At 38.5% G+C, this 27,707-nt stretch overlaps 1 long non-coding RNA gene across 1 annotated transcript in view; it reads right to left on the reverse strand.

Annotated features, from left to right (window-relative positions):
- The window catches only part of LOC117053329, a 258,564-nt gene extending 245,089 nt beyond the window's left edge, over window positions 1-13,475 (reverse strand). The window contains exon 1 of the long non-coding RNA XR_004427381.1: window positions 13,335-13,475. This is a non-coding gene — a long non-coding RNA (uncharacterized LOC117053329). The remainder of the gene's footprint in view (window positions 1-13,334) is intronic.
- Window positions 13,476-27,707: the final 14,232 nt, after the last annotated feature.

Raw genomic sequence — 27,707 nt, forward strand, 5'->3', positions numbered from 1 at the left:
CTAGGACTTGGACCATAAATTTTACATTTTGAGCCACAAACATTCAGTAATTATTTTAATCAGCCCTGATTTTCATCTGTTGTTTCTTTAAAATAGAATACTTAAAATACAACCAACAGTAATTATAGGCCTCAATAATTTTACCAAAAAGGATTTAATTGAACTACAGTACTATATTTAACTTCCTACTTTTTCTAGTTTAATTTTAGTCTATTTGACTGGAAAGCAAGAACAACACTTCATCATGCCACAAAAATATGAAACTATAACAAAGAAATATGCTGCTCATCATTTTTCACCCTTCTACATTGAAAAATATCCTTAGTCTAAACAATGTGATTTATTTTTCTTTTGACATTCAAAACTCTTGAGACTGACATTTCTCTAAGATCTATAAGAGATGGTTTCAAAATACTTTAAAAAGTCATCAGCAACTTTGTTTATTTTATATTTTGTATTCCATCATCAATCATGCTAATTTCTCAATTCACAAGGTGTGGAAGGTTTTAATCCTCATTTCACCTTTCAAAATTCAGTAATCTAAATGATCAACGGATGACTAAAGTATTTTATCCATTATTAGAATTTTTATTGTTTATTTGTATTTATGGATCTATACCTTACCTTCTGTAAAAACCCAAGGAGGCTCATAACATAATAAAAAACAACAAAGGGCATAAAACACTTTTAAAAGACTATAAAACATTTCAGGAAAACAAAGGATAAACAACAGTTCAGTCCACCAAAGCTATAAAAAACTCTCACATGAAAGCCTTAAAACACTTTTTAAACTGGAAAAGTTTGCAAGATTTGGTAAAATGTATATTAAAACCGAGTTCTAACATTTCCTCGATTAATTATAACCATCATATTTCTACCTACCTTACAGTGCAATCCTATTCATGTATTTTTAATCTTTGTTGGAAGCCGCCCAGAGTGGCTGGGGAAGCCCAGCCAGATGGGCAGGGTACAAATAAATTATTATTATTATTATTATTATTATTACTCAGAAGTTAGTAGTTCAATGGGACTTACTCCCAGGGAAGTGTGTATAGGATTTCATCATTACAGCAATAGCCAATAGTCATACTCAGAATAGACCCATTGAAATAAATGAAGTTAAGTTATGTTACCTTGCTTTCAGTAAGTGTACTCTGAGTATGACTAAAATTGGAAATGACCTTTAAGGTTTAAGGTCATCCTTAATGTTTAAGATAATCATGCTAAGCAAAAGATACACTTTCGTAGCAAAAATTATGCACAACCAATATAATAGGAAGAATAGTATGTATTTATGTTCTATTGAAATCAGTAGGACTAAAAATTGCTTACATGGGCTGGATTACACACTTGAAACTTTTTATTTAAGAGCCTATTGCTATGATGCAAATTTCCATGGGGCTTCCATTATAAGTATACCTTTTCATTGCACAGATACAATTGTCCACAACTTACCAACAATAAGGTCAGTCGAATTACTAAACTATTCAGTCACTAGAAGATGTATTGCTTTGGGATTATGAGAAAGATAGTAGCATAGCTGCTGGTTCAAATATCCAAATGATAAAGCATCACTATTTATTTTAATAAAAAAACTATGAATATGTGTGCGTGCATGTATTTTATGAATATAGTATTTCTTGAAATGTCATAAAAGGACAAGGTAATTGGTATTCAACAATTCTGAATGACTTCAACCTAAAATCTGACACCTTTCATAGTAAGACACAGGTAGCTTTCTGAATAAACTAAACTAGATTTATGAATATTGCAAGGGCCTGACACACACACATATATAATGCACACTTGAATTAAGGGTGCATGACACGTTACTGTTGTTACTTCTGCAAGTGGTTCCTTTTCTGTGTTGATTTGCTAATTAACTGGATTGCTGGATAGGTGTCAGCCCCCAAAACAAGATCAGCTAACTTGGAACACCAAAACATGGAGACATTTGTGTGGTGTGAATTTAACAAACAGCCCCAATAATAACTGACACTTTTAGCTGCCCCAGTTCTACTTGGCAATCCTTTGTTGATTCTTAGTACAGTCGCACCTTGGAAGTCGAACGGAATACATTCTGGAAGTCCGTTCAACTTCCAAAATATTCAGAAACCAAAACATGGCTTCTGATTGGCTGCAGGAAGCTCCTGAAGCCAATCAGAAGCTGCGGAAGCACCATCAGACGTTTGGCTTCCAAAAATAGTTTGCAAACTGGAACAGTCACTTCCAGGTTTGCGGTGTTTGGGAGCCAAAATGTTCGAGAACTAAGCTGTTCGAATACCAAGGTACGACTGTACCATGATCTACCACTTAGTTGCAAATATCCAGGTCATCCTCCAGCCTGGGAAGTTTCGGGTTTCTCTGGCAGTTTTAGCAAAATATATTATCATGTTGATAACATTGTTGGCACTGTATATGATGCAATAAGTATTGCTTATAATGTGGCATAAATCAACTGTCAAAGATGTGGACTTACTACTGTAAACTGATTCATGTTTATAAATCTACTACAGTGCTGAGAAATAGAAAAGGGCAGCCTGATAGGACTATTGGTATAGTAAAAGGAAGATTGAAATGGACATTTTCCAAAAGAAACATGGATCTTTTCCAAAGATAATCATTTTAAACAGTCGGGACAATTCATAAGAGATACTGTTTGTCATTAAAGAAAATTGGAGATGCTGCAAGCCGCCACCTGCCCCAATATATACACAACTGGAATGCTGCCAACCGTGCGCTTCAGCATATAAAACAACTTGTGGGGAAAGCATGAGCAAAATCCCACTCAACTAAATTATGATTAGTTACTCACATCTAATCAGATTTAACTGACACTTGTATTATTGTTATCTTGTGATTAACTGTAACATCTCACTGAAGAGCTTAGCTCTGCAAGTGATAGCTTTATTCAGTCTCCAATGAAATGCTATTCCCTGAGCTAAGTAAGCTTATGTGTACATCCATGAAAAGGCTGTAGTGGATTTTGATGTGTGCTTACCAACAGCTATTCTTAAACACAAATCATTACGTCTAGTAGTAATTTCACCTTCACTATAAAGTTAAAGTTGGTATGTAAGAGATCAGTTAGTTTTAGTTTGGTCGCTTCTTATGTATGATGTAAGCCACTTAACAATTACAATTCACATTAGGGCTTTAGGGATGGATAGTGTAACTTTTCTCCCTGTTTGTTAATGGATATCGCTCTCCCCATATTATACATGGGAATTTGAAGTACAAACAGCATGTTCCATTACTGATAATGCCATTTTTCTGTGAAGAGTCCCACATGAGACGATAGGAATATAATTCTTTAAAATTACGAAGATCAGAAACTCTCAAAAGATCAGCTGCAATCATGGCTTTTTAGAAATCACATCATTTTCCCTTTACACCTTTAAATTATTTTGCTCTCCCTGCATTTATTTCCACTTAACTCTGTGAAGTATTTGGGGATACAGATCATGAAGAAGACACAAGAGACAAAAATAATATTATTTTATTTTCAAAAACAAATGCTACTTATTCTCCACAAGATACTATTTTAGCAATTAAATATTTGTGAAAAGGGCTTAATGGAGAAAATAGCTCAGTCGGTAGAGAAGGAGACTCTTAATTTTAGGTTTAAGCCCCACGTTCGGAAAAAGGGCTGGACTAGATGATCCTTGTGGTCCCTTCCAACAATATGATTCTATACATCCTGAACCTTGACACAGTACAGAGAAAGCTACTAAAAGCTATTGACTTGCTTGACCAAAAATGGTCATATCTTAAAGATCATGACATATTAAAGAATGTGTGTTTTATTTAAATGTAAAATTACAAGCCCTTATTATTGGTGGTTAACACACTAAGACTCTGTAGACTCTAACTTAAACTAGAGTGGGAAGCAATGAGTCAACTAAATTTAAAACCAAACCATTCCTGCTATTGTAGTTTTCCTGAACCAAAAAATATTTTGTGTGTTTAGCATCAGAACAACAGAAGCAAACTCCATTTTAGTTCTGCAGTTGAGATAATGCCATGATTTAAGTGACTTTAAAGTGACTTTAGTTTAAAATCACTTAAATCATAGGTAAAGGTAAAGGTAAAGAACCTCTGGGCAGTTAAGTCCAGTCAAAGGCAACTATGGGGTGCAGCGCTCATCTCGCTTTCAGGCCGCAGGAAACACTGTTTATCCACAGACAGCTTTCTTGGTCATGTGGCCACCATGATGGAAGCCAGAGAGTTCGGAAACGCTGTTACCTTCCTGCCGCAGTAGTACCTATTTCTCAACTTGCACTGGTGTGCTTTCAAACTGCTAGGTTGGCAGAAGCTGGCACAGAGCAACAGAAGCTCACCCCGCCACGCGGATACGAACTGCTGACCTTCCAGTCAGCAAGCCAGGAGGCTCAGTGGTTTAGACCATAGCACCATCCACTCCCTTAAATCATAGCACCATCTAGACTACAGGGGACAAAAATGAAGTTTGTTTCTGCTGCCCTGATGCTAAAGACATTGGGTACTATCTAATGCTAGTCCTACTCAGAGTACACCCAGAGAAGTTAATGGACATGACTTAAGTCCATACAGTCTGAGTAGGATTTAGCTTGATTTAATCCATTGGTTTAAGAATAAATACTATTTTGTTGTAAAAAAAAAAATTTAAAAAAATTAATGAGCAACCGCAAGTGCTTACGGTACATGCCTGGCTCCATACGTATCATATATATATTAAATAAAAAGCAATACAGGATACTTTGGTGACCAGCATCAGTCCGAGTACATGCCCCACTGCTCATTTTGCTGCTGCCCACTTCATCTGCACTAGAATGGATCCACATGAAGTTGTATTTAAGCCTGTCTTCAAGGCTGCTAAACTTTCCCCCTTAGTTTCTGCCAACATTTATCTGGGGGGGGGGGAATTAATCTAATGTGGGAATACACTTCGTGGGTTCCTTTGAACCCATGGTTATTTGTTTAGGTTGATGTTATTTATGCACTATTTTACGTATCCTTCCATTCTAAAGTGAAAGTAAAAGTAAGACTCAGTGGGCATTTTGCCACTGAGATCACTCCGCCTAAAAGTTTAGTTCCAGAGGTTTTGAAATTATCAATGATCGTTTATTCTGCTTCCCGCCTTTTTGGGGGGCAGCAACAGCGTTTCTATTGGTTAATATATCGATCGTGATGTCACACTTGGTTATCAATAAAAGGCTGCGGCTCCCCGCCTTAGGCATTAGTTTTATTAGTATTATTCGGGACGTCTTACGTTCTTTTGCTTTTGGGTTTAGTTGGGGTTAAGTTTAGTTATTGGGGTCTTTGGGTTGGATGGGTTGGAAGCGCGTGTAGGACTTAGCTAGGTTTTAGTTTACGGAAGATCTATCTAAAACTATCTAGATAGTTTTAGTTTAGCATTGGCTTAGATCGCGGAAGATTTGGCGCGTATAGATTTAGTTAGCCTTAGCATTGCGGAAGATTTGGCGGTGCAGGGTCTGATAGCTTAGGAAAAGCTTAGAATAGTGATAGGTTTAGTGAAGTGTAAAAGCCTATGCGGGTCAGCCAAAGCCATTCAAAGAAACAACGTGTCTGTCTTTATTTCATCTTTATTTAAAATTTTTCGGGGTTTATTTAGCCATTATGCTCGGTCGTAACTTTAGCCTTTAATGCTTGGGTATGTAACTTTAGAGTAACTCAGGAGGTCACAAGTATTTGTAGATAGTTTCACGAGGCATTTTCACCCGGACTACTCACGCACCTTCAGATTTAGCCTGGCGAGCAGCGGTCCGGTGTGAGTTTATGCTCCGGAATTATCGGCCGCTCCGTTCGCAGGTCGGCCGGCGCCCGTGCAAGGACGCATGTGAAACGCTGGCCCCGGCAACTGGAATCCCGTGTGTAGGTGGCTTAGACCTACGCGCGGGAAGCTCCAGCAATCTAATTCTCAGCATTTGCACTGATATATTCTAAAATGTTGATTCCCTTACAAAGCAGTAGTCACAACCAGGGAACCACCAAAACTAAGGAAGAATGTGTTGCTCAGGCAAGACTCAACAGCAGCACAAAGTCCTATTGTACACAGGAGCCCCCAATAACCAGGATACTCCTGAGTATCAACCCAGAGCCTTAGGGCATGTCAATATCTAGGTAGATGCTTCAACCTGCTGTTTGATATATCCTCTCACAGGACAGATGTACAGTAGTTCCCAATACAAGGGAATCAATATACAATGTATAACACTTGAACCTCCAAGATGCCTCCAGTCACATGAAATAATATGTCTCAACTGGGAGCCATACTATGAGGTCACATGTATAGCCTACAGTAAGACTCTCAATTAATAATGAAAATATTGTTTTCCTTTCTTTAATTAAACATATTTATAACTCAATCTGCACCCTAGTATCTGGTGGAGAGCAACAAAAACACAAACAGGGCAATAGCATCATGTGTGATGGTTTCAGCAAAATCACATATAGCCAAAATATCTGGCTGACGCCTGGCAATAGGGGGAGGGGAGCCCTGCACAGAGTCCCTCCCTGTGTCTCTGCTGCCTTCCCTCCCTGCTCCATAATTGCTTTCCCTCCCCTCCTGGGTATTGAGGCAAGGGGGAGAGAGTGTGGAGCTCCCTCAGGATACAGAAGCACGGGAGAGAGAAAGGTGGGAGATAGGATGAGGCAACAGGCAGACAGAGAAAGACACGAGAAAATGGGTGGGAAGGACCTGGGTCTGGGATGTAGCTGTAGGTTCTGCCTGGAGCCAAGTGCCTATGACTGAATTCAAGTTAAATGTGTGTGTCTAACTTGCAGCCTGCTTCCCTACTAATGATCTAAAAAACATATAAATCACTTATAAACAGATGTTGGCCAAAGTCAGATTTACTATCAACCTGTGGGTATGATCAGGGGTGATATCTCTGTATCATTATTCCAAACAGAGCCTACTCATTAACAGCAGAATAATATGGGAATAATATTATTTCTCTCTAACATGTTGATAGGAATTTCCAAAAGACTATTTTTGCTGACAACAAAGAACATTAAGTTCCTTCCATAGTTTTGTATTCTTAATAAGGTTTTCCATTTATGAATAATGAAACAAATATAATGACGTTTTTCAGTAATTCTTTGCTCATTTTTTCCTGTTTAATTTGAATCGTAATTATAAATTATATAGGTTATATCTCTAATATACTAACAGCCTATTTTCAAATTGTCTCCTTAGAATTTTAGGATCATTTTTTGCAGCACACTTCTAACTATATTTACTGAAAAGCAAATCCCACTGAGTTCGTTCAGTGATTCCTACTTCCTAATAAGTGTGCTTCCGACTGCAGACTTAACTGCCAAAATAAGAACAATACTGAATTTCAGCATTGTAAAGAAAGGTTAAGAGTTTCTTTGAAGATCTGCTAAATCCTACAAATGCTAAAATATGCTTCAAAATAAAGTGGCCACTTAAAAGGGGCGAGACCCCAACAATATACCATTACAGGCTATTGACTAAAAGGGAAAGTCACCATGATTAAAATGGAGCAATTCACTTTGAACTAACTCTAGTTGACTCATCTTATGTGCCTAAGGATTGTCTGTGGCAAGCCTAGAGGAAATCTTTTGTGCTTCAGTTAGCAATAAAGCTTGAAAATCATTATTCTTCTAAAAGACTAGCACTGATAACCAAAGATACCAGCAGTGTTTGGGGTTTTCTGTTGCACTTTAGCCCCTGCTACACAAACATACAACTTTAAATTCAATGTTAATACTAAGGCTTTTTACAAAGCATTCATTCAGTCCATATCGTACTGTGTCCTTCCATCACTTATCATTAGGAATATTACAATTTTGTAAGAGTATGTATGATTGTTTAAACATTCTCAAAATATAATCAATAAAAATAAAAGCAATTCATGAATGACTCACACAGCTTGCAAATCCACTGAAGACCATTATCATTATAAATCAAATCTTCAGACCAACAGTTTTCTTTGTTGTTTCAAAGGGTTAGGCCACACGGCAAGTGTATTATGTTTTTGTGTTAGTAACAGATTGCTGGGTATTTCCACAAAACCTAACAGATGTTTTGTAATCCTTTGGTGGCAGAACACTGGTGGGATTAGGAAGACCTTGTGAATCTTGTTCTCCTTGCTCTGCACTGATGAACATGTAACTTCCATTACAAGTGTGCAGCTTGATGTCTGCATATCTGACTGCTACACATACTGCAACCAACCACTAAATAGTCTATAAACTTTGCTAGGGAAATGACTGAAGTTATTTATGAGGGCATTTTATGTCATATTTCTCCTGGTAAGTCATATTGTCACTTTTCTCATATCTACACTTTTAGTGAACAAATTTGATTGTTTCTCTGTGGAATAGGCTCCCCTTTCTAAGAAAGAAAGCAAACTGATGACCATAAAATTGGGTTAAAAGACTTACAGCCATACCTCGAGTTGCGTACGCTCTGTGTTGCATACGTTCGAATTACGGACCTCCGCAACCTGGAAGTCCTCCCCGGAGCACGCACGACGTGCGGGTGCGCAAAAGCGTTCTGCGCATGAGCGCAAAAACTTCCGGGTTTTTTCTTTTTTCGGGCATTTGTGTTAAGCACGCCCGTGTTATGGTTAGTCATATTGCGTAATGTGGGGTACCACTGTACTGTATCCATGCTTGGTTGACAATATCTTGAATTAAAATTAAACCATGCATAGAAAAATGTAATAAATGAATAAAAATGTATATTCTGGGTAATTTAAGCTCTAAGTGCAACTTTTGGTCATGGAATCCAAATAGCTGAAGCCATCTTATGTATGCCTCCCAAATGGAATAACATCAAGGTTCCAGGAATCTAATGATACACAAGCTGCTCAGTGTGCAAGACCTAAACTCACAGATTTATTTCACACAAACTTAAAAGCCACAGATAGACTCCATGGAAAACTACTGCAACATTAATGTTGGAGTTGGTCTGAATCCCCCCCCCCCCAGTTATAGGGTTTCTTTTTCACATAACATAAAGTCTTCGACCAGCTTAAGCTTTCTAATAAATTGCCAACTCTGAAACAGTATATCTTTTATTATGCTGCTTGTTACTTTACTAAGACAGGAAATTAAAGCAATAAAACACTTTCAAAACGATAGGGCGCACTCAAGCAGTCAATTTTCTTATGTTACCGTAGTATTCTTCAAAAGGCCTTTTATGATACTAATATTAAATCCTTTGAAGTCTGAAGAATCTGTTGAGGGCGTTGAATTCATGATATAAAACTCAAAATATTGCATCCACTTATGCATTTATTAAAAACTGAGTACATGGCAACAAATATTTAAAAATTAAAACACGACACTAAATTGATGTTATTAATGTATCTGAGGTTCACACTGGAAAGGACAGCATGGAAAGAAACACTACCTATTCAATGCTCAGGGAAAATCTATTTTGCTTTTGTATCACTTTACATTACCAAATGCACACCAGGTGTAATCATAGATACAAAAGGCTGGTGCAAAAGGCTGAAGCACAAACATTATAATGGTCACTTATGCAAAATGATCACAAAAAGGAAATTGAATCAAGCTTAGAAAGCTATTCATTCCTTTTAACCCCTCTAGAACAAGGTCACACTAGTGGTTCTGTTTAATGGCATGAACACTATTTCAACAACCTGATAAAAAGCATGTGGTAGGGAAACAAAGCAAAAGTCAGGTCCCATTCCCTGAAACCAAATGCTACAGCAGTTTTTGAGGTACACAGTTGTGGCGAGTCTCATTAAACTGAGTATTTATAAAATATTTTGGCATAGATATATATATAAGGAACCTCAGAATAAACTATCAGTAGCAGATCCTAGTTCCTATATCTATTTATTTCAGTTTTATATCTAGTACCCAATTTTTTTGGGGGGGGGGGAATAAATCTACCTGCAAAAATTATTTCAGTCAGATCATTATTAGAACATGTTAGTGAAGAGAGTTTTTTGAAATGGTACTTCATTCTCTGTAGACCAATGGTGCTGACAGCTTAATTTTCTTTTCTTTTCTTTACTACTCTAGAATTTGTAGAAAATTTATTTGTCGTTACTCTGGCCTCAGCAGCCCTACGCACCTGTTTCACACATGCAAGACACATTCATGTCCAGGTGGAATAAGGCTGCACTTTGAACCTCACACCTGATGGTGGAAATTGCATTCAAACATAGCTATGCATAAGTGCTAGGTAGTGCATGAAGGGGTTAAGGCCAGAGAGGTCTGCTCCTAGACTATGCAAAGTCACAACTTCTCTGTGAGGGAAGAAGTGAAGCTGCTTCTATTTACTGGTACTTCCCTCCCTCTCTCAGCACCATGTAACTGATCAAGGAAGATGTGTCTAAGCTTTGATCCAAGCTTAGAGCATGTGCCAGAAGCGATCTTTCTTTATTTTCTACCCAAGAGTAGAACTTCCCAAGAGCGGAACTTCCAGACCAGGCCCAAACACAGACCCACTCAGTGCAGACTGTAGTAATCCAGAGCTGAGGTTACCAATGTATGGAATGCAGTAGCCAAGCTATCCCAATACAGATACAGACACAGCTACCATACCAGGCAAAGCTGGTAAATAGCACTCCTAGCCACAGAGGTCACCCTGTCCTCTAATGACAAGGATAAATCCAGAAGGACCTCCAAGCTACGGACCTCCTCCCAAGCCATGCACCTGCCCCATCTAGAACAAGCAGCAGGTCTATCTTCTTGGTCACATGAGGCATCTACCCATAAAGTCTCCAGCTTCAAAGAGTTTAAAAGTTTACTGTCCCTCATCCAGACCACCACTACATTAAGGCACCAATCCAGCATTTGCACAGTTCTCCTGATGCAGATATTATAGAGAAATGGAGCTGCATGTCCTCAGCATACTGATGTCACTATGCTCCATTCCCAACAGCTTCATATGGATGTTAAATCACCCGGGGGGGGGGGTACTGCCCTTCAGCACCCCATAACAAACCAACAATTTCCAAACTCTATGTTTGCTACATCTTAAAGTGAATTAGAAAATTATAAGCATTTAATAGCCTTCAAGGGAAAAAAAACAAACCAAAACAAAACATAAAACCAGAACGGTGTCACAATTATCTACTCAGTTAAGGTAATAAGCAGTACCAAGAGGTCTATGAGTTCAAGGAAAGTATATCTCCAGGAAAGGCATTCTGCTGCTTCCTTGTGTCCAGTTTTACAAAATTCAAAGTGGGTAGAAACAGAGATCTCACTGAAGTCCATATGTGGCTTTAATGTCAAGCTTCCTCTTGGATAAACAAAATACAAACACACTTAAAGGCATACGACATAGGATAAATGGAAATAAAATGTCTTAATGGGAAGGAGGTTGAACGGAGGCCACATACACAATAGTGCTGACACTGAACATTTCAAGAATCTTAAACATTAAACTGAACTAAGTTTATTTGCTGTTTAGATTCCTCACTTTAATATCATTTGGTCCCACATTACATTATTTTATCCTATTTAAACAATAATTTAATAATTATCAGAGAATGCTTTCAGCCCTTCTGGGCCTTATCAAGAGAAAAAACTAATCTGAAGTGCTTTAGAAACTTAGTGCATCATCAGATTTAACATAGGCAGAGTTTTCTTTTCACATTAAATTAACTTACAATTCAGAACTGTTGCATTTATTGGTCTTTGTAATCCCTAACCTCCTCAACATTCTGCTAGATGGATGAATATGAAAAAGGCATCAACAGCTTTAGGGTGTGATGCAGAAATAAGAGATAATGAAAACTAGAATTAAATTCATGGGCTCCATTTGTTTTCTCTGCATGCTTAATAGAGCCTCCCATTGTTAAAGACTCTGTAAGTAATCATTGATTTTAGACTGTTTAAAATTAAGAGAGGAACTGCAGATTTAAAAGATAGAAATGCTAGACATTCACATTATACAAGTACTATTTGCTAGAGCTAGTTTCTCTCAGTTGTTGTAATGTGTGCAAGCAGACACTAGCAGAAGTTGCTGCTCACCTAGTTTTCATTTTGTACCTTCTGTGTTTTGGTCGCATTTTTGTAGAGCTCATTGTAGTTGCACGATTAAAGCACTGACTCTACTACACAACGACCTGGGTACAGTACTGGGCTTCACCCTTTCCACTGGCATAAGAAAGTACAGTGGTACCTTGGTTCCCAAAATTAATCCGTTCTGGAAGTCTGATCCAAAACCAAAGCATTCTAAAACCAAGGCATGCTTTCCCATAGAATGTAATGCAAAATGGATTAATCCACCCCAGGTTTTTAAAAACAACCACTAAAGCAGCAGTTTAACATGAATTTTATTATCTAACGAGACAATTGATTCATAAAATGAAAGCAATAATCAAGGTGCCGTACTATAAAATAAGACAGTATTGTAGATGATACAAATTTAAATTATTTTTTTCTTGCGTGCACTGATGATAGTCATTGTTTGGATGGGGGCTTTATCCATTTCTGCTATCACACAATCAATCAATCAATCAGTAGCTGAATTGGGTTCCACACAGTCATAAAAACAAGTCACAAAAACGAAGTCACAAGCCACAGTCACAAAAACCAAGTTACAGGCATAGTTACAAGTCAGTTCTATAAAACGATGAACAAGTCACAGTAAAAAACAACAAAAAGCCACACAAACAGAAACACAAAAAATAGCAAAAACAAAAGCTCCAAATATCACCTCTGTGTTGTGTGGGTGTTCGGGACTCAACAGTAAGCCTCTGATTAGCAGCGGGGGACTCAATTTACAAACAGAACACACTCAACAGGAAGCAGAACATGTTCTGCTTTCAAGGCAAAGTTCACAAACTGGAACACCTACTTCCCGGTTTACAGCACTCTATTTCCAAGTTGTTCATAAACTAAGCTGTTCTAAAACCAAGGTACCACTGTAAAATAGAAAAGGGATCCCTTCTCCCAACATTGGGATGAAATGTGCTACCAATATTCTACACATCAATCACTCAGGCTGGATCAGGACCAATTCAAGTGCAGAACTTTGGTAGCACATATTTGTCTTTGCTGGAGAAGCTACCATACTAGATCCCTTAAGTATATTTAAGATGTTCAGTACACATTCTCACAGACCATGGCTGGATCTAGACACATCGAAAAAACATTTCAGGAAAACACATTGTAAAGCTCGTAATGGCAAATCACATGTAGAGGGATTGAACTCTACAGCGCCATCTGGTGTCACAGTGTTATTACAAATTTACAAAACTTTAAAAACAAAACAAAAAAAACCTAATGTAGCTGAGTCCATAGTTTTCTGATTTCAAGCAGTCACCATGAATGCAATAGTTGGCCAACAATATAGCATAAAGAAGAATACATACCTTTTTCTTGATGGAAAATTATGGATATAAATCTTCATCAGACTAGCGGAGGAGCATTGTGGGATATGGCATCATTTGGTTTGAGTTTCTAAAGATGCCTCTATCAATTTCATCCCAAGTTACTTCCTGGCCATGAAGAGATGACACTGAAAGGGTTAAAATGTGACCAATATTAACTTTTTATTTATAAACCAAACCTTTTTAGACATGTCACACAATGTCATACTAATCAAGGATTAACTGCATGACAAATCTGAACTTTTAACACCGAACTACACTGAAGTTGTGGGAGAGCAAGCAAAGGTCACAGCACTTTGTAAATGTAAATTTTTCAAACCATCACAATGCTAAAACATATTCCTTATTTCTGTTATAGTTTTCCAGATAATTCAGATATAAAAGGAACAAAGTGTGAGGGACCACAAGCAAGGTATAAATGTCCACTTTTTATAAAGAGACTATTGCTTGATTTATACAGGGAAATCTCTTTGGTCCCATCTTTTCAGTACTAGGGAAATGAAACAGCAATGGTGTTCAAGGTTCCCTGGTGAAAAATTGGCAGAAAGTTGATTCTCCAATTTATTTTTAAATTCATACTGAAAATGCAATGCTTGTTCCCAGAAAACAGCTGAAGAAATTCTTTATAAAATAGTAGTGAGCTGTGAACAGTAGTCTAAGTAAAACTGTAATAGAAATTAATGAAACAGAACCTATTAGTCTGCCATTAGGCTTGACTATTAAATTATCAATATTTATATAACCCAATTCTTCATGCATTTCCTTAGCACAAGCCTCATTGAATAGAACCTTTGAGAATTAGAGCTACAATGTACTTGATGAACATGACACCTGTAATTCCCTTTTCTAGAGCACTGAGCGTCTTCCGTCGTTATGTATCATATGACATGCATTGCTGCAGCTAGACTGCTAAGTGGGACACCATATAGCATACACATATTACTAGTGCCAAAAGAATTACATTTACTGTCAATTTGCTACTGAACCAAGTTAAAGTACTGCTGATGACTTTCAAGGCCCTACATAGCTTGGGACCAGGCTAAATCTCAAAGAACACTTCCCCTTTTGCCTGCCTATTATGGTCACCAGAATAAGATCTTGCGGTCATGTCACATCCTGCGTATATTTATGAACAAAGGAACATGAGTTCTCTGTTGTGGCAGCCACCTTGTAAAATGGTTTCACCCTGCTAGGTAGCAGGCATCAATACAAGTACTAATGTTTTGTTAACTAGTAAAAACATATATCTTTGCTCAGGCCTTCCTGAGCCTTTGATATGTAACACCAGTTTTGTTCCTTAAATATGGCAGATGCAAATTTTTATGCTCTACCAGTGTTTATGTGTTTTTCTATATACAGTGTTTATGTGTTTTTCTATATACAGTGTTTATGTGTTTTTCTATATACATGTTTATGCAATACATAAAAAATAAAGTCCCAAGCATGTGTGTAGAGCTGCCCTAAATCAGAACCCAATGTAGGATCCATTGCTGTGACATAACCAGGAAACTTGGTTTAAATAACTGTTTCCTGTTTTAAGCAGAATAGAGAAATTAAGGTCTAGCACATGTGTGACTAATCTGCAGTATGTATGCAACAAGAGGCATAGGTTGTGGACATGTGGCATCCATAAATAGAAGGCCCCCAAAACCTAGCCAGGTGTTCTGCCCACCACCTTTAAGAATGGATTCCTGCTTAGTTTCCAGCATGTGCACTAATGTGGTGCTCTCTTATACTGTGGATATAAAATTGGACATGCATATACTGCACGGTTGCCCACCAGTAGTCTTTCAAAGGTAAGGAGTTCCACAAATGGGATGCTATAGTGGAGAAGCCCTCTTTTTTGGTCAGTGCCCAAATTTATAGCACATTACAGAAATATAGATGTGAAGTTACAAGAACATGAATTACTGTGGCAAAGCTATTCTAGACAAGGAACAGCCATAGCTGGCAAACCAGCACTTAAACAGGCACACCTAGCCACTATACTTTCCAATGCCCAAGGGGTAAATAACTCCATCCAGAATAGACTCTCTCCCCACCTCTGAGACATGGGAATCACCCACCAAAATGCCTCCATTTGTCATGATTAAAGTATCAGTTTACTGGTCCTTATCCAGCCAAAAAATCTGAGTGATGCATTCAACAGAATTCATAATCTCAACTTTCAGCAAGGATATTGGCTTTGTGCTATAATGCAATTCATTTGATCAGCTTTTTAAGATTCTTTACCTGCCCCAAGAGTTGTAACCTGCATGTGACAAGCTATAATCATAGAGATGTATAAACACACACAATTACAGAAAAAAATATTGTCATAGTTATTATAACAATATATACTGCACAATTATGAGTTTTGTTTATTAAGGTTTTTTATTTCATCAGTTTATGAATTTTAATTGTAATTTACTTATTTATCGTAAACTGCCAAGAGAACTTTATGCCAACAATAAATAGAATAGAATAGAATAGAATAGAATAGAATAGAATAGAATAGAATAAAAACAAACTATTTAGGATGCAAACCTATAGTGCCTGCACATATACTCTGGATGCGGCAGGAGGTCTGCCCCGATGAGTATCCTCATTGCATCAATGGAAATTAACTGTCAGCCCTCAGGTAGTAGAGAGGGTGAAAAGGACTAGACTGCCTATGATAAAATAAGTGTTCTTGAAAGTTACAGTTTTCTGTCTTCTCTATAGTGGTGCACCCAATCCAGGGAAAATTTATTTGGAGGTAAGCCAAACTAATGCAGTAGGACTTGCTCCCAGGAAAGTGTATTGGATTACCTTTTCCTTTGGATTCACTACTTTTCCTACCGGGTTTGTGCCTGTGCCTTTAACACCACCCTAACATGCAGAAATTAAACTGGTGAAGCTCTTCATGACATGGCTCTATCACTGACAGAAAAAGCAATTTCCAGTCAAACCGCTGGAGAATCAGAGAACCTGTGTAGGATTAACTCCTTGGCCTTTTCCTTCCTCAAAGATGTCCTGCAAGGCAGTAGGTACAGATTTTTCCTCAGGGTTTATTCCTGAAGCCTTCCTCCATGAAGATTACACCAATTGACCATAATTATTCTCAGAATTTAGCTTTTTACATGCAGCTGAATGAAGTACGGTAACAAAGCCCCATACTCACTCTTTCTTTCAAAACAAAACAAAACATTTCTAGCATAGGAAAACAGCATGTCAGGAAGAAGCCAAAACTGAATTATTATTATTATTATTATTATTATTATTATTATTATTATTATTATTATTATCATCTTATTTATTTATTGGATTTATATACTGCCCTATACCCAGAGGTCTCAGGGTAGTTCGGAGGTCTCAGGTCTCATATCATTCTCTTGAAATGCTGAATTTCTATGCGTATGGAAGTTTATTAAAATTTCAAAAAATCATTCAAATGTGTTCTTTTTCCCAACCTGCACCTAAAATGGTACAGTACAGGGGGGGGGGACTTTATTTAGAGGTGCGCCAGAGGGGGAGGGGAACAGAGAATAATTGGAGAGAGGTTGAAAACAAAGTCATTTAAGATTATATTCTCCCAAGTTAATATCCTACTCAGTAACCTAGAGAACCCCCTAACTCCATACAGGCTTACAACTGGAAAACAACATTAAGTGCCTAAGGCTGCAAACCTAAAGTTCAACCAGGCTTACTTCTCAGTAGACGTGATTAGGATTGCCCTTTAAAGCTGCCATTCTGTACCCATTTACTTGGGAGGAAACCCTACTGAACTCACAGGAGCGTAGTACCAAACGGATATGTAATCTTCGGGTTGCACTGCGAGAAGAGAAATGTGAAAGTGAAGCTGTCACAAAAGGCCAAAACTGTAACTCTGGGGGGCAAAGGAAAGTGAGGGAAATGGAGCAGGCTGATTCAGAAGAGTAAAGGAACAAGAAATAATAATAACGAAAGGTGAAGTGAGTATGTAATCTGTCTCACACGTTGTGCCCAGGAGGGTATGAGGCAGGCCTCGCATTTCCCTGCTTTTTGCCTCCAGCCCTTCTCACCCCACTCCTTATCAGAATAATAAAATACAGCAAAGTATTTTCCTCAAACAACCACTTACTGAGAGGCCTGAGAGAGTTCCTTGCTTCTTGGGAGCAGCACCTCCTCTTCAGTCTTGATACTGAGAGAGCAAAACTTGTGTAGGCCCAAAAGATTGGCTGTGACGTGTAGAGAGCTGGTTGGCCCCCACAGGAGGCAGATTGAAAGAACTCCAGGGGGTCTCTCAGACCTTTCAGTAAGTGGAAATTTATGAGCATAGGGCACGGGGGGGGGGGAGAGGGGGACTTCAGCTAGTCTTTTTTGGGTGGGGGGTTGATCATGGGGGGGAGATGTGTCCCCCAACTTCCACTTGTTTTCTTCTTTCTTTCTGTGGTTACAATTTTGGAGGGAGATTTCTGCAGAACTCCCTTATATCTCTGATCAGCTGGTTGCCACCATCTTTTACTCTTCACAAATCCAGTATTCCAGGGGGGCATTGAGGGAGGGAGGGAAAGGAGGGACACTAAACCCTAAAATGGTCTTTCTGTTTCTGTTCTGGTTTAGGCACAGCGAGCAGAAGGGGAGACTCGGTTAGAAATTCCCAAACACAGCACCAAAGGAAAATAGGGAGGCTTCCAAAATTTTCCACATTCAAAATTCTCCTCAAATTCTGGAGTTCTGAATAACCTAGGTATTTTCAAAGCAGTACCAGTGTAACAGGAATCTTCCGTTATTCTGTTGTTGTTTTTTTAATTTACAATCTACTGCGCACACACTCAAATCATTGTAGCTTTCAGACATCTAACTATCAATCCACATGTGTACTTTGATAAAACACTGAAAAGCACCTGTCTTGGTTTAATTATATGTATGGCTGTATCTACAAATCCTTTTTGTGTGGTGTTTTAGCAATGTGCAGCAGCACATGAATAAGATCACACAGAGATTTTCTTTTTCAGTGTTTAATCAATGCATGTGAATAATCTGTAATATAGGAGTAATGTGCAATGGATAGATGTTATTGAAACCTATACGTGATTCTAAAATTAATTTCAGAAATCATGCTAGTTAAGCTGGAGTTCAGAGGGAATAGAATGCAAAGAAGAGCAATCTCATAAAACTATATAGGACTGAACCCAAGGAAACCCACTCATCCCTAAATCAAAGCAGGTTTGGTCACCTGCTGAACAAAAGTTCTGTTGCTACAGAGGATACTATCTGGGGGTGCTGTTTTTTATACTGCTACCAATGCCATTGTCTTTAGTTCATTTTTATTGCATTGCATTGCATTGCATTTTATAGTTTTGGATTGCAAGTCAACGCAAACTTACCTAGGAGCAATCTGCATTGAACTCAGTGTGACATACTTTGTAACCATGCATATGATTAGGATGTCAAGTTCCAATTTTTAAATTTGCCTTAGGTATGTCTGCAAAAAAGTGTAATTTATGAACAAATCAAACTGAATGAATTGTATGCTAACAGTGAGTACAGAAGGCTTGTTGATCTACTCTCTCACTCTAGGGCTAATGATCTGCTTGTGATCTTTTTATATTCATAAAGATGAGAACAAAAATGACCATGCGAAGATTAATTTCTTAAATGTATCCCACCCTTTAAAAATCTTTTATTAAATATGTATAACAAGTGATCAGTGACCTTCTTTGAATTTCACATTTACTTTTAAACACCGTGGGCAGTTAATGTAAGACAACAGCAGCACTCTGGAGGGAAATTGGCAGAGAGAGCTCACAACTGTCTGGAATTGAAAGTGCTATCTAATTCTGCTGTACAATGATCAATTCTTTGACAGAACATCTGCTTGTCTCATTCTCTGCAAGTTCAAATCTATATTCTGCTACTCTTCTGTCTTCAGCGTAGAGATTTGTGACATATTTTTGGCACTATGGCCCTGTGCTTCAGTGTTGTTGTTTAAGTGTGTGTGTTGCTGTCATAAAGTGCTTATGGAATTGATCTTCCATACAGATTTCCCCCATACACTGTTTCATAACCTGAACTATCTCAACTGTGCACAAAGCATCCAAGTCAACTCTCTGCAATAAGTCACTGAAGGGTTGCAGTTGCCAACAGCAATACTTCAGAAACCACTGAAGACAGACAAATACACACAGTTTTATTGGAAACATTAAACCAGTGGAATCAGCAAAGATTCTAGGGTTAAGAGAATGTGCAAATATTCTCTCCAGGCCTAAAGGAATATCTTCAAAGGTCTGGTGGAAAACTATAAACCATATAGCTACTTAGTTCCAAGCCATGGTCCGTCCCCCCCGTCCCCCCCAGTTTGAAACAGCAATTGGATTTAATGCATCTTTGTATTGTTTTCAAGATATATATTGTGGAGTGAGAGACCCTGTACAAATGGCGAAATTTTTAACTTCTGTTCTGACATATAAGCGACGTAATGAACTGCTGTTTGGAAAGTGAAATTTCCTTATAATTCCCATATTTAATTTTGTATCCTTATTAAGGCTTTTATTGTCATTAATTTTTAAATTTAATGTGTGTATTTGTCTTAGTATTGTTTTATATGAGCTTAAAGCTGAAATAAAGTGATTGATTGATTGACCATGTAACATAAGATATGCACAACTCCTCATTTCAGTCCTGAAAGAATTCTTGCCTCACCTCTATGTGAGTCTGAAGCTGGCATAGTGTCAAAGAACTTGTACAGACACCTTTCATCCTGGCCAGCACAAGTCAGTGGGGGTTGGAATATAGCAGTAGATCTGCCCACTTCATTTAGAATTGCTAAATCGGGTCCTCCCTTAAAGAGGGCACGTATTGCGGTGATACCTGGCAACCAAACCCCTGTATTGTGGGTGGGTTTGATTGACAGCCACAACACCCAATCGGTAGGTCCCCTGATGCAGGGTGCAATCTGACCAATGGGACGCAAACTAAACAGACCTATAAATACCCATGCACGTGACCCTGAGCTTCCTCTTTTCAGTGCGTGCATCCGAACACCTGCCCACCTCTCCCTACTTTTAGGGCTAGTGAGCTTGACCTTGCTATGCTGTCGTGTGTCGCCTGTCGTTGGCACAGGGGCATGGTAGGAATTTTCCCACTTGGCTGATTGGCTGTTGCCATTTGGGTTTCGCCTGCCGCATAGCAATCCGTCACAACTTGTAAAGTTGCAGATACTGTAGGCTCTGGTTCAGGTGATAGGGATGGAAGAACGCTCTCATCATCCCTATGTGAAGGGTATTCCGTTAAAGGAATCCAGGGACTCAATGGTTTGGTCAACCCCTGAGAGGGGGTTGTGCCCATGCCGGAGTCCTGGGGGACATTTGGGTAGCGGACAGAGCACGTCCCCAGTTTTCTGCTTATCCAGGTGTTCACCCTTGGCTGACCTATGCTGGAACCCTGGGTCAGTGCTACCTGCGGAGCAGGGAGCTAGTCGAACCAGAGCCTATGCAACCAATCATTGCTGTAATCAATAAAGTTGTGGCCTAAATTCTGCCAAAAACCAAACCATAATTTTGAGTCTTGTCTGAATTTATTTGGGGTAAGGTTAAAAGGTCTGAACACACAAATGTGTAATTTAGTCTGGATCCAATCCAATGGACATTGTATGGAATAGGTGAGATAAATTTTTTTAAGCTTTGATACTTCTCCCAAGGAAACTGCTACTGCTTTCAATTTAGAAAAAAGTCTTTTAACTGCATACCAGATAGCAGTATTTGTGACTGCCACCAAATTCTACAGCAGAAGCCTAGTTTCATTTCAGGTTAGCAGTATTGTTCAGCAGATACTGAATGCTAAATTTGACAATATTTTGAATATAATGCAAAATAATAATAATCCTGTTTTGTTTCAGGAACAGATATTCACAGATACTTATGATATCTCTACTGTGAAAGCCTGCTGGAATGATGTTCCCTTAAAAAAAAAGCAGCTTTAACTCAATGGCCTTTTGGCTCCTGCCAATTAAATTATACTGATTATCCTAAAACTAAATCTCAACACAACCACAATATTAAGTATTTTTACAGAAGTGTAAAAAAAAGAAAGTTTGGTTCAGCAAACTAGGTCAAGAGCACAATTCTTTGCATGTCTACTGAAAAGTAAGTCCCACTGATTGTAGTCGAATCTACTTCCATAGTAAGTGTGTATAGGACTAAAGCTATTACACTATTTCTATCATAAGCTTTTCCACAGTGGCTGAATGATTCGAAATAATAATGGCAACAGTAGTCATACATAGCCTGATAATACAACTCGTTCTTTACTTAGCTTGATTTTTTTATGGAATTAATTTTTCTACAGATAGTTGAGAGGATAAGATTATAGGATTAACAAAGTAGTACATGTGAAAAGGATCTAAGGGTCTTACAGGATCACAAGCTTAACATGAGTCAACAGTGTGATGCAGCAGCAAAGATAGCTAATGCTATTCTATACTGCACCTACAGAAGTATAGTGCCCAGGTCAAGGAGAGTAATAGTACCGCTCTGTTCTGTCTTGGTCAGTCCACACCTGAAGCACTGTGTCCAGTTCTGGGCACCACAATTTAAGAAAGATATTGACAAGCTGGAATGTGTGCATAGGAGGGTGGTATACAAATTCAATAAATTAATAATAATATAATATGATCAAGGGTCTGGAAACCAACCCTTTATGAGGAATGGTTGAAGGAGTTGGGTATGTTTAGCTTGGAAAAGAGACTGAGAGAAGATATTATAGCCATCTTCAAATATCTAAATGGCTGCCCCGTGGAAGATGAGCTTTCTCTTGCTTGTTTTCTCTTGCTCCGGAGGCCTGGACCTGGACCTGAACCAATGGATTCAAGATACATGGAGGGACAGTAAGAACTGTTCAACAGTGGAACAGTCTCCCTCAGAAGGTGGTGGACTCTCCTTCCTTGGAGGTTTTTAAGCCTTCCGTCATGTATGGTTTAGCTGTGATTTGTCCATAGCAGGGGACTGGATTAGATGACCTTTGGGGTCCCTTTCAACTCTACAAATATATGATTCTATGACCTATAACAAAGCACATTGGTGCAATCTGCTCTCTACACCTATTTTAGTAAACTCCGTAAGAGTGCTACAAATATAAAGTTAATTCTGTGCCATTAGGGAAGTAAATACTTTTTGAACCCAGTTTACACATTTTTCATCTGCAAATACTAATCAAAATACTGTTATTCAGCCTCTGATCATGTACTTCCTTTTCAATGAATGGCCTACAAGCATGCATTTTGCTCATTAGCTATTTACTTGCTGACTCTTATGTACAGTAAGTTGCTCTGCAACTTTCATAATATAAGGTGATACATTATGCTGTTCTGTAATTCCACACTGTCAGAGCTTAGAACAATTATACATTTAAAAGGACATGGAAAAGATGCATTAACTAATATCCATTGTTGATATGTGTGTAATGAAAAGGAAGGAATATGTAGTAATGGCATACGTGTGTTAAATGCAATGCTATGGTCAGGTGTTTGAATGAGCCAGACCATTTCTAGAGGGCTGCATAACTACTATTTGTTGACATTCTCAGACACTACCAAATTGTCCAGAACTATGTTGATCTCCTTTCTGATGACCCCAACACTATAAATCATCCCAGATGTTTACTGTCCAACTGAAATACGCCCCAAACTCAGCCCTGCTTGACCTTCCTGCCTGCATTAACTTGTACCCTCACACTACTTCAGTGTCAAGTTTTCTTATACAATATCATTAATTTTATTCAATACAGAGTTATTGGAAGCTATGCAAGTCAAGTCAAATTCTTTATTGTGTAAGCATTTAGCCATAGCATAAACCCAACAAAGCAAAACAAACAATGCCGAATACAAACAGCAGAGTACATATGTCAAATTGGACTGCAGACATGACATGGCATAATAAAACTTGAATTACAATAAAACAGAAAGAACTAATATCTAAAACACCCAAGCTGATTATCTAAAATTACTAATTTAACTAGCAAATAGGAAACAGGGGTAAACTCTGGAGGTTAAACTAAAAACAAAATGAGGACGATAATAATGGTTGTAGTCTAGGTAACACTCCCTAACAAGGGAGTCCTGAGTTTCAATGCCTGCACAATAAAAATGGCCACTCCGTGAGAGACTTGGAGGTTTGCATCCACTAGTAGGAATTTCAGACAGTCATCCTTAGAAATAATGGAGGGCGGGATCAGGAAAAGAAGTTCTCAGATCTCCACACTGTCTGTTGTGCTGAGGAAAAAGATTTTGCTGTGTTCATCAGCAGGAAGAACTGAATATATGTAGTTTGAAACACACTTTACTAGAGAGTAAGTCCATTTGAACACAGTTCCTGAGTAATCATGGAAAGGACCACAATGTAAGGAAAGGAACATTTCCTCAATTTTCCTTATCTATTTCAAATTATAGCAGTTCTTAACTGAAAGGGGTATGTTGATTCTCTGCCCCCTGCAGTAACTGCCCAGAATAGATCAAACTATTTCAATACATTCTTACCTTGGCATGCTTTAGAATTCTGTTTATTGAGACTTAAGTCAAGATGTTTAAAGCGCAAGCCTTCAAAACTAAATTGCTGGACTAACTTCAAAAGAGTCCAGATGGTGCCTTAGCCTTTGTACATATGTCTGAAACCTTTACAGAAAAAAGATACATTTTCTTAAATCGTGCCTCTATACATCTCATTTTGGCTCTCCTCCTGCCATGTTACACTTATCCTTTAGGCTTGTTCACATGTTAAGAACATGTTAATTTATTCTTCAAGCTTCAGCAACGAAGGAGCCGAGAGATATATATATACTGTTTCTGCAATTCGTGAGAGATTGTTTACAACTCTCCAACCCTAGGAGCCTTCAGAAGGGAGTTGTTTCCAGAAGATTAACTGTTTTGGGGTTTGGTTTGTTTTTATTTATGGCTTGTTGGGTCTCAGTATAGAAGTTTTGGGAAGAGGGTTCCTAGCATTAGTGCCGTCAGCTTTGGTTATGTTTTTATATGTGAAGATATTGAACATTGTTAATTGACCTATTAGTAAGCTTTGAGTGCTTTCAGGTGTGGGCTTAGTACTATAAGTGAGTAATTCAGGTATCACAAATGGATCACTGGAAACTTTTTTCTCCCCCCCCTTTGGTCATTTCAGGTTCTCCATGTAAAGGGTAAATCCAAGTTAAATGAGGGGAAATATGGACTTGCATTTTTATGTGACTGACATTGTGCAGATGTTGTGAAAAATATGCATGCATGACCAGCCGCAACCCCACACCCACCCTTTTTGATTCCTGCATTGTAGGGGGTTGGACTAGATGACCCTTGGGCCTCTTCCAACGCTATAATTCTATGATGTATTTTAAAACAATTTATTGTTAAATTCTTAGTGTTAAATTTGAACGGTTTTATAACTTTTATTATGATTATGTGCTATTATCTTAGAATGTTTATTTTTTGTTAACCACTTAGAGCATAAATGCATCTGTAGAAAATAATTTGACTATGACTAATAAACCTGGTATCCCACAATAAAACTGTCAGCTTTATCCAGGTTTACAGATGCACCTAACATTCAGCATATTTTGAATCATGTGTATAAATTTTGATCTAGACTATAAGAAAAATTAAGACACTCTGACGAATCTTACTGTAAAGTGTCCCATAGACAAATATGGCTATTTTCTCTTCATTGACTTCACGCAACAGTTTATATAACTGTCTGTAGCTTGTTGATTAGGTCTAAAAACTTTGATGTAACTTATTCAGATCTGCTATTCACAAGTCAGATGGGTTATGTTTCAGTGAAACATAAATTAAAATTTAACTTGCTACTACAGATTAATTGTGTTGCTTCTAATTCTCAAGGTTCCATTTGCAAAATGTAGCAGAGTAGTTTTTCAAGATCTCTTTGATTATTTTTGCAACAAATAAGGCAGTATCTGTGGTCTGTCTTTGCTTTCCTACAACATCCCCACAATGCATTCCACTTTGTCTGGCTATTCTGTGTCAATGGCAAAGTTTAACAATGGGTTATAGTTGCAGATTACACAAGCTGTTATTAGCATTCTGTATGATATGGCTGTATCAAGTCTGCTAAACTAACCTTGTGAGACATGAAATGATCCCACCTCCATGATGGCTCCACAACGATTCACTGGCACAAATGTGTTCAAAGGGGAAACTTTATTAAAGTAATGAAAGTAACGCTACCCTGTTATAATGCAGACGTCTATACATCAAGTTTTATGTATTTGTTTACAAACAAAATAAGATGAGATAAACAGAACACACAGCAGAGAACTGAGGATTTAAAAAAATGTCTCTCCTGAGACAAACCTAATAACTTTCTCCAAAAGCTCTCATAAATTATTAGCTTTGAAATCACTCAAAGTGTTTGAAACATAGTAGGTGTCACTGATGTACTTGAAGTTCACCTAAGAAACTGCATCATCAAAATGTGCCGACAAAAACTGCCAGCAGCTATGCCACCTTGCAATCAATCACAGATCTGTTTGAGAGTTATAAAGTGTCTGAAAGCTATAATTTCATCGGCTTCTAGCTGCATATATTTAAAACTTCATATTCTTGTGGGTGAAAAGAAGAGACTGGAAATATTTGTCAGCTCCGCTTCCCTCCATATTCAACACATATTTACAGAGAGTCACCAGTGGTTTGTTTGTTTGTTTGTTTTAGAATAATATTATCTGCAGAAATATTATTACAGGCCCAGGAACAGTAGCCTGACATTGCTGGGGGTAGGGGTGTGATAGGTGGAAATGAAAACAGGACAGAGTCTTGGGATTGAAATGACCACAGCCCTTATTGATTACAGGTGTCAGTAGGCTTTAGCATAGGCACTGGGTATAGCTCCACAATCAACCTGCCCATTTGCTGGTTGATTAAGCCTTCAGGGTCAATCCTGGATTTAAGGATTACCCTATTACATGGCAATCCTTCCTGTGTGCCATTTGGAAAGTTCTATGGCCCGTAAGCCCCAACTGGGCATTCAGACAGAAACCTTTCTCTGAACTCCTTTTCTGGGGTACCCTGATACTTCGACTGAAGTGGTGAGAAAGTCTCCTTACCTGCCCCCCTTTTCTGCACTAAGGAACCAGCCCAATGCCTTTGCTACGATGTGGACCAAACCTCCAGACGGACCCAATTTTGTCTGCAGGTGAATTTTTCCTGCAGCCCTGAAGGCTTAATCAATACAGTATCTGAAACGCTCCACAGCAAGGTCTTAAGTACACACCCCTCCCCTCCCATCACATTTCCAAATGTGTTGCCTTCACTGGGCCCAATGTGATCATCCAGGAAAGCCTAGATGAACAGAGGTCAATGCGTAAAGGCTTACTGTATTCACACATCAATACTAATAAATAGAGGATGTAACCGAGGAGCAACATATGAAGGGGCTTAGATGGATGGATGGAGGAGGATGGGTGTACTTCAGTTGTCAACAACCACCAGGACTTGGTGAAACAGAAATAAAGGATTTTATTGGAAAAGGATACCTGGTAGAAAAGTGATTTAGGTTATTAATATAAAAGTTAAACTGGATCCCTTCATGTCTCTCCTATATTGGTCTGTACAGCCACACTAGGTGCTGTAACGGTTTGACTTTACCCCCAAGAGTGCACTCTTCCATCATTTCTCGAGACAGACATATGGCAACCAATGAATTGTGAAAAAGACTAGTGCAATAACAAGACTTGTTGGGCTAGGGTAGTGGTAGGAAACTGGCAACAATCATCAGGCCTGATCCATAACTCTCCACCCCATATTGGCCACTTTTGATAGGCAGGCAGGGCTTCCAGGGAAGAATCAGAAGCAGGGGTGCCAACTTGAATGAAATATTGTGGGGGTCCAGGTGAGCCCCATCCCGCATAATCAATCACATAACATGATGCACACATACCATCTGAATAGCAATGCCCATCAATTTTGCGGCGGCCGAAGCCCACACAGCCTCTAGGAGTTGGCTCCTATTATCAGCAGCACACTCTATCTGGACTACTGAGTCTTCCTCCCCAGCTGTAGTTTGCAGTTAGGGGAGGGGTTGGTTCAGCTGTAATTCAGCATTTTTATTTTTATTTGCCACAGGGCGACAGAAAAAGGCACCAAATTCAAAATATGCCATATTTTACCAGCATCTGGAAAGGAAGGCTCATTAGGACAGTTAAGAGTGTGTACCTAATATTTGGCAGCATATTCTACACCTGATGATAGGTGATAGATAGGAGTATATGATTTGGACCTAGCTATGCCACAGGCTAAATTAGGGCCTTGTGGCCCTAGTTATATGTGTGAGCATAAGGTTCCATACCAATGTGTAGGGACTGAGTCTCACCTGCGATGCAAGTGTGCATGGGTTCAAATCCTGTACAAGCCTTGTC

The sequence above is a fragment of the Lacerta agilis genome, chromosome 9 (assembly GCF_009819535.1).
Source record: "Lacerta agilis isolate rLacAgi1 chromosome 9, rLacAgi1.pri, whole genome shotgun sequence".
In the NCBI taxonomy this organism is placed as follows: domain Eukaryota; kingdom Metazoa; phylum Chordata; class Lepidosauria; order Squamata; family Lacertidae; genus Lacerta; species Lacerta agilis.